Genomic DNA, 8,387 nt, shown 5'->3' on the forward strand with positions numbered 1-8,387 from the left:
TGCACATCTTAATCGGCGCATTGGTCGGCATATAATTGGTTATATTATATTAATTCTCTAAATTTCTAATTCGTTATTCTAATTTAAAAGATTGAGCTTGTGTAATTTTTTTCGAGTAATTGGCCACTCCAATAAAAGTCAAAATTTAGACTCGTATAGAGTTCATTCCTATAAAGTAAAAATTGAGCTCGTGTTATTTTTGATTGATTTTTTTATTCTACGAGATTTAGAGAGAATATAATATATAATAATTATAATCATATTGTAATTCAACGATTTTTCATGATTTATTAGTATAATAAAATACTTAAGCGTTTTATAAACTCGGATACATTTGCGCTTTTGAAATACACTACATTAAATAAATAAAATAAAAAACAGTTGCGAAAAATCTGGGGTAGGTGAGGAATCGATTTGTTAAATTTCCAGGAGACACTGTGTTCATGTAATTCAAATAAAATTACCAGCCCAGAAAATTTTCGATCAGTCAAAAATTTTTCGGCGGCGCGTTCGCGCGAATCTGCAGATAACATGCGTGTCTAAAAGATATTAAAAAGATATTTTAAAGACGTTTTTTATTTAATGCGTGTTATCTGGGTCCCCAATCTTCGCACGGACATTGATCGTGGCCGAGAGAACGTGACCTTGTTTTCGTAATCAGTTCTATTCTACGCGTCTCCGGAAGGAGAGAGAGCTCTACCTGTTCCATGTCATTCGGAAACGACACGCACCCCTGGCGAGCGGCGAAAGGGGTGAGAGGGAGAGAAGCGGCGAGAGCAGCGGTTGGCTGCCGCTGCAAGGCTCTCGCTGCAGAAAAATTACCGGTTATTGCCGTCGCGGCACGGCGTATGCACGGCACGACGGCGACGCCGAAGGTCCTTTAAAGGGGTGGAGGGTCAGGGATTGACGTGTGCTCCGCGAGCCTCCGCCGCTAGCTAGCTGGCCGGAAGGGATACGAGCGTGAGAGAGCTTTTCTCCAGAGCCACGATAATTACCCCCAATGGTCAGCGGGAAAGCGGGTCCCACCGTTTTTGGACGTTGCGTACCTGGTCTCTCGGGGTCCTCGCATTAAGCCGCGCGGATTAACGGATACTCCCCCCCCCCCCCTCCTCCCTTTACCATTGCTATTGAAACCCGCGTTACCGTTTTCCACCCTCCGCCCGTCGATAGCGCGTCCGCACGCGTGATTTCCTTGACGGATTTGCGCGCGAGAACGCCGTCTTTCGTCGGCGTTCAATCGAATTCCATCCTCCTGTGTATGCGCACATAACAGCTCTTGTTGATTCCCGATTAGCATCGCATACAGGGGACAGACGCAACGATCCGCGATACTCGCCACTCGTGTGGGTATCGATGAGAATAATTGAACGCGAGGACAAATCAAGTGTCTCTTGCGCGTGTTTGTGTTACGATATAACAGATATCGCCTACAGAGCCGATTTAAAGATATTTGCATGCGCTGTTACAATTCCAGTGATTTATTTCTGTGGTGTTTTGCATAAACAAGTTTTTTATATAAAAAAGAATTATATACGTATTTATAATATATTTAATAGATTGATAAATATTTATTATCAGCGGCATTAACGTCCCCTAATAAAGTGCAAGTAAAAAAATATTATCTAACAATATCAACGAACGGCGCGCACATGTGATAATTTTTAAGAAGACTTGAAAAAAGTCAAGTTCTGTGTAAAGTAAAAAAATTAATCGGAATTTTATTTTTTACTAACGATAAATATGCGTTTGATTATTACAATCATAAATATTAATATTGTGCACGATTGCTGCTAATAAATTGCCGCTTGCTATTTGCCACTTAAATTTGTTGTAATTGAAAATGTCAGCTATTATATTAGCAGCGATCATCGCTGTTTCTTCAAACGAGTTATCGAATCGCTTGCTGCATTGCGGAAGATAATGATCTGGCGATGGCGGACGTTGCCTGTGTTGACTGCACTGTGCATGCGGAAAATAGATCGAGCGCATGTAGAAACTCTGCGCAAATCCTATCCTGTACTAAGTATTAGTCGCGTCTTGCAAATGCAAAGGAGACTCCGAGTAATCCTGCACGTGTGACGCTGTAATTAAATATTTGTGCTGGGCGGGGAGGAGCAGCTCCTCCGACATAAGTTTGCGCGCCGTCTAATTAAAGAGGCAATTAACTTAATCGCACGGCGCTCGTTACGAGCGCGTCTCGTTCGTGATTCGTGATACTTTTCCCGCGTTGTTCGGAAAGTTTTGCAAATTTCGTATGGAATTGTACGTCATACTCAATATGACACACCTATTGTTACGTAAATTTTTCACAGATATTGATAAACTGAGCGATGACAATATTGACCCAAACAATTTATAAAAATTTTCTTTATTTATTCAAATATTATGAAATTAATCTTATAGAGAGATTCTAATATAATTTAATATAAAAGAATGTCAGAAATAGCTCCTTTTTATTACTTTTATGATATAGAAGACACCATTCAACGAAGAAGTAATAAGTACTAAGACAGAACTAGTTATTTTTTGTTCTTGGATGCTGAAAGTAGTACCGATTTTCAAATTACTCTATCACGTTACAATTTTGAAAAATTTATAATAAAAGTTGCAAAAAATTTTCACGTATTTTGTCATAATATTAAAATACGACATATAATGTGCTGGAAAAGTTTTATTACAATCAAAATTAAATATTGTTATATAGGATTTTTAACGGTCAAAAAGAAATTTTTAATCTCAGTTATAAAAAATAAGATATTTATGGTTAAATATATATATAGGGTTTATTGCGGAAAACTTGTGATTTAAATCATTGAATTAGACGATTTAACAAATAGCTTTTAACAATATACATTTCTTTAAATTATAGGTAACTAAAAATTATAGATAAGAATTACAATAAAAAATTACAGAAAATAACTAATCTTATTCTGGTGTTAAAAACAATTATTTTTTGTTGAACTGTTGTTTTTAGTACATTGATTAGTTAATATAGGTATATATAGTATTGACAATATTTTAAGGATTATCTATTTTATATGTATATATAGAGAAAGAAAGATTATTTAAATTATTAAAGTTAATAATGCTGTTTTTATTATCTTTTAAAATTTATTCTTCTCAATTGTTTCCTTTAGTTTCTATACTCCAAATTAAAGAATATGTTCTGTTGCTAATTGTCAATCGCCATCAATGATTAAATGACAATTTCTAAAATTATTCATTGCGCAATGGATAATTGTTACGTCTGTTTAAAGACTGTTAAGATAATATAAAAATAATATTGCAATCAAATCATGAAATTTAAGTATTTGTTTGCACAATTCTTCAATGACGATATAATTTGCTATAACGTCTATTGCATTACTGCTGTATGTAGACTCCACTTGTTAAGTGACTTTTTGGCTGCAACCCAATAATTTTTACATATAGTATTTATTAGGAGTGTCTCGCAAACTAGTAACCAACCGATGCTGGGATGGTAAACGACGAACATGGTCGGAGAATACTCGTTTCATAACAGACAATTAGAACGCAGGGTATATATATTCACTCAAGAGATTAACAATAAAACATGGACAATGTTCCGTAAACTCGTATTTTATGAAATATGCGCTTTCCTCCAATAGCTCTCAATTTTTTACATATATATGTATATCGGGTTTTGCATGTGAAATGTCGATTTTACAACAACGAGAAAAATTTATAACGTCGGGGAAATTAGCTGCACATTTAATGGAAATAATTTCCGCCGAGTTCAAAAAATCAATGATACTCAATATCAATAATTCTTTTGCATTGTATCATATGTACGTATACATATACGTACGTACATACTAGCGATGTTATCGAATATTATTTTCATCGCATTAATATGTTTCATATTAATATAAATATTTCTTAAATTACTGAATTGTCGAATTTTTTATATTATTTATATTTCTTTAAAATATGTATAAGAATGTTATCTAAAGTGTATTTTCGCATAACGACGTATTTAATTGATTAAGGGAATGAACAGATAAAACAGCAAGTAAAGCGGATAAATAAATGTGCAAAAAGTGTTAGACGAAATTCAACCTGTTAGAATTCGACGCAGCTTCTACGCGCGACAAACTATTGTAATGCAGGTAAAGGGTGCGCAAGGACGCAATACAAAAGCGAAGGGAGATCGTACGGCGGGATATACGGGAAGAAAATCAAAGCGTATTAAGGAGGCGTGGAAGGTAACATAATAGGTTTCTCGAAGGAGAGAAAGAGAGAGGGAGACCGGTAGAAATCGAGCGGCGGCTTCGTGACTGCGCGACTCGGATCGTGACTCATTCGTGACCGGGATTGGGATCTGACCTCGTCGTGGTCGTCGTACACGGTCTAACCATTACGTTAAATCCCGAACAGTAGCTGAAAAGAGACGATAAAGAGAGAGAAAAGATGGGCCACTTAGCCGGCCGAAATTACCGCGGCAGATTCCCCTTTACCCTCCGTCCATTTCTCTTTCGCTTGATCATTTTTATGTAACACCAAAAGTTATTCTCTCTCCCTCCCTCTCTTTCTCTCTCTCTCTCTCTTTCTTCTTGAATACAGCTAAAGTGTATTTGTAGAGCAAAGTGGTCGTGCACGATCGGCACGCTCTCGCCTGATTACGCTATTTCGCCGAGAGGGCCTAAATTTTCTTAACAATTTTCGCACACGACACGCGACATCGCGGACGGGAAATGGGAGCGATCGCGCTACTAATTGGGGCAGCACGCAAAGTCAGATCGCGATTGGATTTTTCTTTTTTTTTTCCATTACTTATTGAAGAGATACCTAGCTGAAATATACGTCACAAAAAATATTATCGATTCGTTACAAATGAAAAATATGCAGAAAGACATTTCTTTCGTTCCTCCTTTTTTTTTTCAAGCTTTCAAGCAATCCGCAGTTTCTGTTCCAGAAATCTTGATATTAATTGCAACGACAAAGTCTACGGCAAAAAATTGACTTCAAAAGAATCTGCCGTTAGAATTAGCGTTCTCGGCTATCTCATGCATGCATTGTTCGACATTAATTAGCTTTAGGAAACTTTTATGATGATTACTATCAAACGCGTGGACAGTTAACAAAATTTTATCCAGAGATAACATTATATAAGTTATATAATTATATCTTAACTAATAATATTCGGTCCATTTATATCTACTAAAGGAGAAGTAAAATGTAGGTCAACTTTTTTCTTTCCGTGTTCAGCCTTCAGATGTATTTTATATATATAGGAAACAAGTAATAAAGTTTAATTACAAGTCCGAGGTATAAAACTATTGTATTAACTAGGTCACCATTCACAATATCGCGAATTTGCAGAAAAGCGAAGAAGAAAAATCGCGTGCAAAAATCCGTTTGGAGGGGTGTAGTGATACGTCACTCAGATCCGTGGCTCCGATCCAAAATAGACCGTACAACAGGCGTGTAACATTAATTTGCAAGTAGATTAAATGCATTTTCGTGCCGACGACGGACGTATGAAGCCACTCGTGCCTGCTTTCACGTATTTCCGGAGCCGAGGTTGTTCGCCGGCCATTATTAATCGGACGATATTACGAGCGTGTGTGTGCGCGCGAGCTACATCGGCCGCTCCCGTATTCCAGATTTAATATTTCATCCCGCGGATCTTTAAACCGCCCCAATTGGAACGCGGTGTATCGTTCTCGCGCGATATGGAGGGTACGGGATGTATAATTTTCTCGAATCTATCTTTGTAATTCAGGTTAATCCGCGGTCGCGACCCGCGCACGTTCGCATGATTAAGTGGTTAATTCGCTGCCACTCGCGGAATCGAGTTGGTGCGGATGTAATTTTTTAAGTTTGGAGGGCATAAATCTCCCGTGAATCCTGAACGAGGATATGATCTCGTGATGCAAATAAGAGTGGCAAGAAATCAGCAGGATTTCTTTGGGTACATCCTGATGCGTTATGGAAAGAACAGTGTAATAAATACATTTATAAATCTAATTTTAATAAATTGAAATGAATAACAGATTTTACTTAATATTTTTTTACTTAAATCAATATCGCTATCATCAATATCAATAGAAGTTTGGAATATTAAAAAAAGAATGTAATTTATAAATTATAATTGAATAAGTAAGATAAGGGTCGCCAATATTGGTATAAGTTTTCTAACAAAATGGCACCTTTATTTCTCGGAAATTAAAAATTTCATTGGATTAATATATATTGACAAAAACATGATTGGTAAAGAAATATAAAAATCTATATTTCATACATTTATGGGTTTTCTCTGTATGAAGAGACTAAAATTACACAATCTTATTTTGCAAGTTGCATAGTACAAATAGTGAGCAGATATATCATTGATGACATTTTATATACATGTTTATAACTTTCTAAAACTTGTTTAGTTAACTGTTTTGTTAACATTTTTTTCTTTTGTATTTTTTCCATAATGCTATAATCATTATAATGCAATAAAATTATCGTAGAATATAAACCAATGCATTTCTTAATTATTGAGAACAAAAATCATACGTGATTTATTCTTCTCGTGACATACTTTCACATTTTAAATACATTGTCTCTTTCTTTATAAATAATTAAACTACTTATTTAATATTTGTTATAATTGTTTAATACTTAAATTAATCCTTAAAATAAATTTTTATTTTTACAATATTAGTTTTAGTTTACTTTTATTTTATAATTTTTTTTGTTTAATTAAAATATATGTTATTTAGTTCATTAATTTATTTTATATAATTAACTTTTTTCCTTACAAATCTGTGTCTTCTCTTCTAAGCTAATGCCTAGTTTTAAGGTTTACTTTATTAGTTTATTTTTAATTATGTTGCGAAAACATTAATTATTATAAAATTTAAATTATAAAAATTGTAATATTATCTTAATAGAAGATATTTTTTATTATGTATTCGAAGTTTTATTTTTAGCTTTTATTTCAGAAATATAATTTAAAAACAAAGTGACATACCAGTCTTGATCACTTTTTATTGTACGTTTCGATGATTTAAAAAATATATAAAATTGTTATGTTTAATTATATTTTTTAATATAAATAAATAAAAAGATTAAAATAATAATAAAATGTTTTGTCTTTGTTACAACAATACGTCGATAAATATTGACTTAAAAAATCGTGACAATTAATTTTGTTTATATAAAAACTGATTTATTTAACAGTGTACGTTTTTTAAAACATACTTATAATACGTACAGTTATTTATTCGAAACAACAATGAACAAATAAATATTCAAGTTATCATATTGCTAAATATTAAAAAATGTTGATATTTAGCGCAACCAAGTCGGTATTCAATATTATACATTCAATAATATTTAGTTATATAAATAATATACAAATAAAATTTTAATTACAGTTATCATTGCATAATATGAAAAGAGTCATAAAGAAGATTTAAAAGTTACAATAAGAAATTTCTTGGTACAAAATGTTGTTTCTTAATTAATTGGGCAACTTATTTTCTTAAATCTAAAAAGAAGTTAAATTAATCCGGGTGACGAAAGATTTGAGACATCGATTTTCTTTGCTATATTCTCTAGAGAGAGGGGGGGGGGAGGAAGAAGAGTACTTCGATTAAAAAGAGATTATCATTTTATTATTACATTTCCGATGCTGAATCGTAAATCACGCTTAATTCAATCGCTATATTTACACCCACCAAATCGTTAACGCTAGTTGACACCGTTTATAGATTGACGGGTAAGATTTAATTGATTCATTAGTAATTTAGTTGTCCGTGTCTCGCAGAAGGAAGTTCTGTATTAAGAGGCTAAAGTCGTCTCTAAACTTTCGTATCGACTCGGCGCGACCTCGGCGCGGCGGATTTTCCTTTACAAATTAACGTTTAAGTCTGCGTAAAATGCAAATAACCGTGTTCCAAGACGCCTCCGCCGTCATTCCTCCGGACTAGCCAGCAACGAGCGACGCTTGTTATACCTATCACGTTTTTGGAATTTGGTTGCACAGCGCGGCGGAGGACGGTGCGATATACCGGCGCTTACTTTAGTAAACATCTTGCGAGACGTGATTTTCAAGGTTCGTTAAATCCGCCATAGATAAAGAGAAACTCGACGGTGGGTGGCGGTGGCGAGAAACGAGCGAACGTAGCCACGGTCCAGAAAGAAGGATGGTAATATAAAAGAGAGGGACCGAGGGAATAAGCGGATGGCACATTTCGCGAGAGGGAACCAGGAAGAGGAAAAAAAAGAGAGAAAGAAAGAGAGAGAGAGAGAGAGAGAGAGAGAGAGAGAGAGAGAGAGAGAGTGGGAAGGGATAAAAGAAGCGAGATGGATAAATGGAGATAGCGATGGAGAGTCAGAGAGAAATAGGCGGAATGAGTTCATCTCCGCTA

The sequence above is a fragment of the Monomorium pharaonis genome, chromosome 2, assembly GCF_013373865.1.
Source record: "Monomorium pharaonis isolate MP-MQ-018 chromosome 2, ASM1337386v2, whole genome shotgun sequence".
Classification (NCBI taxonomy): Eukaryota; Metazoa; Arthropoda; class Insecta; order Hymenoptera; family Formicidae; genus Monomorium; species Monomorium pharaonis.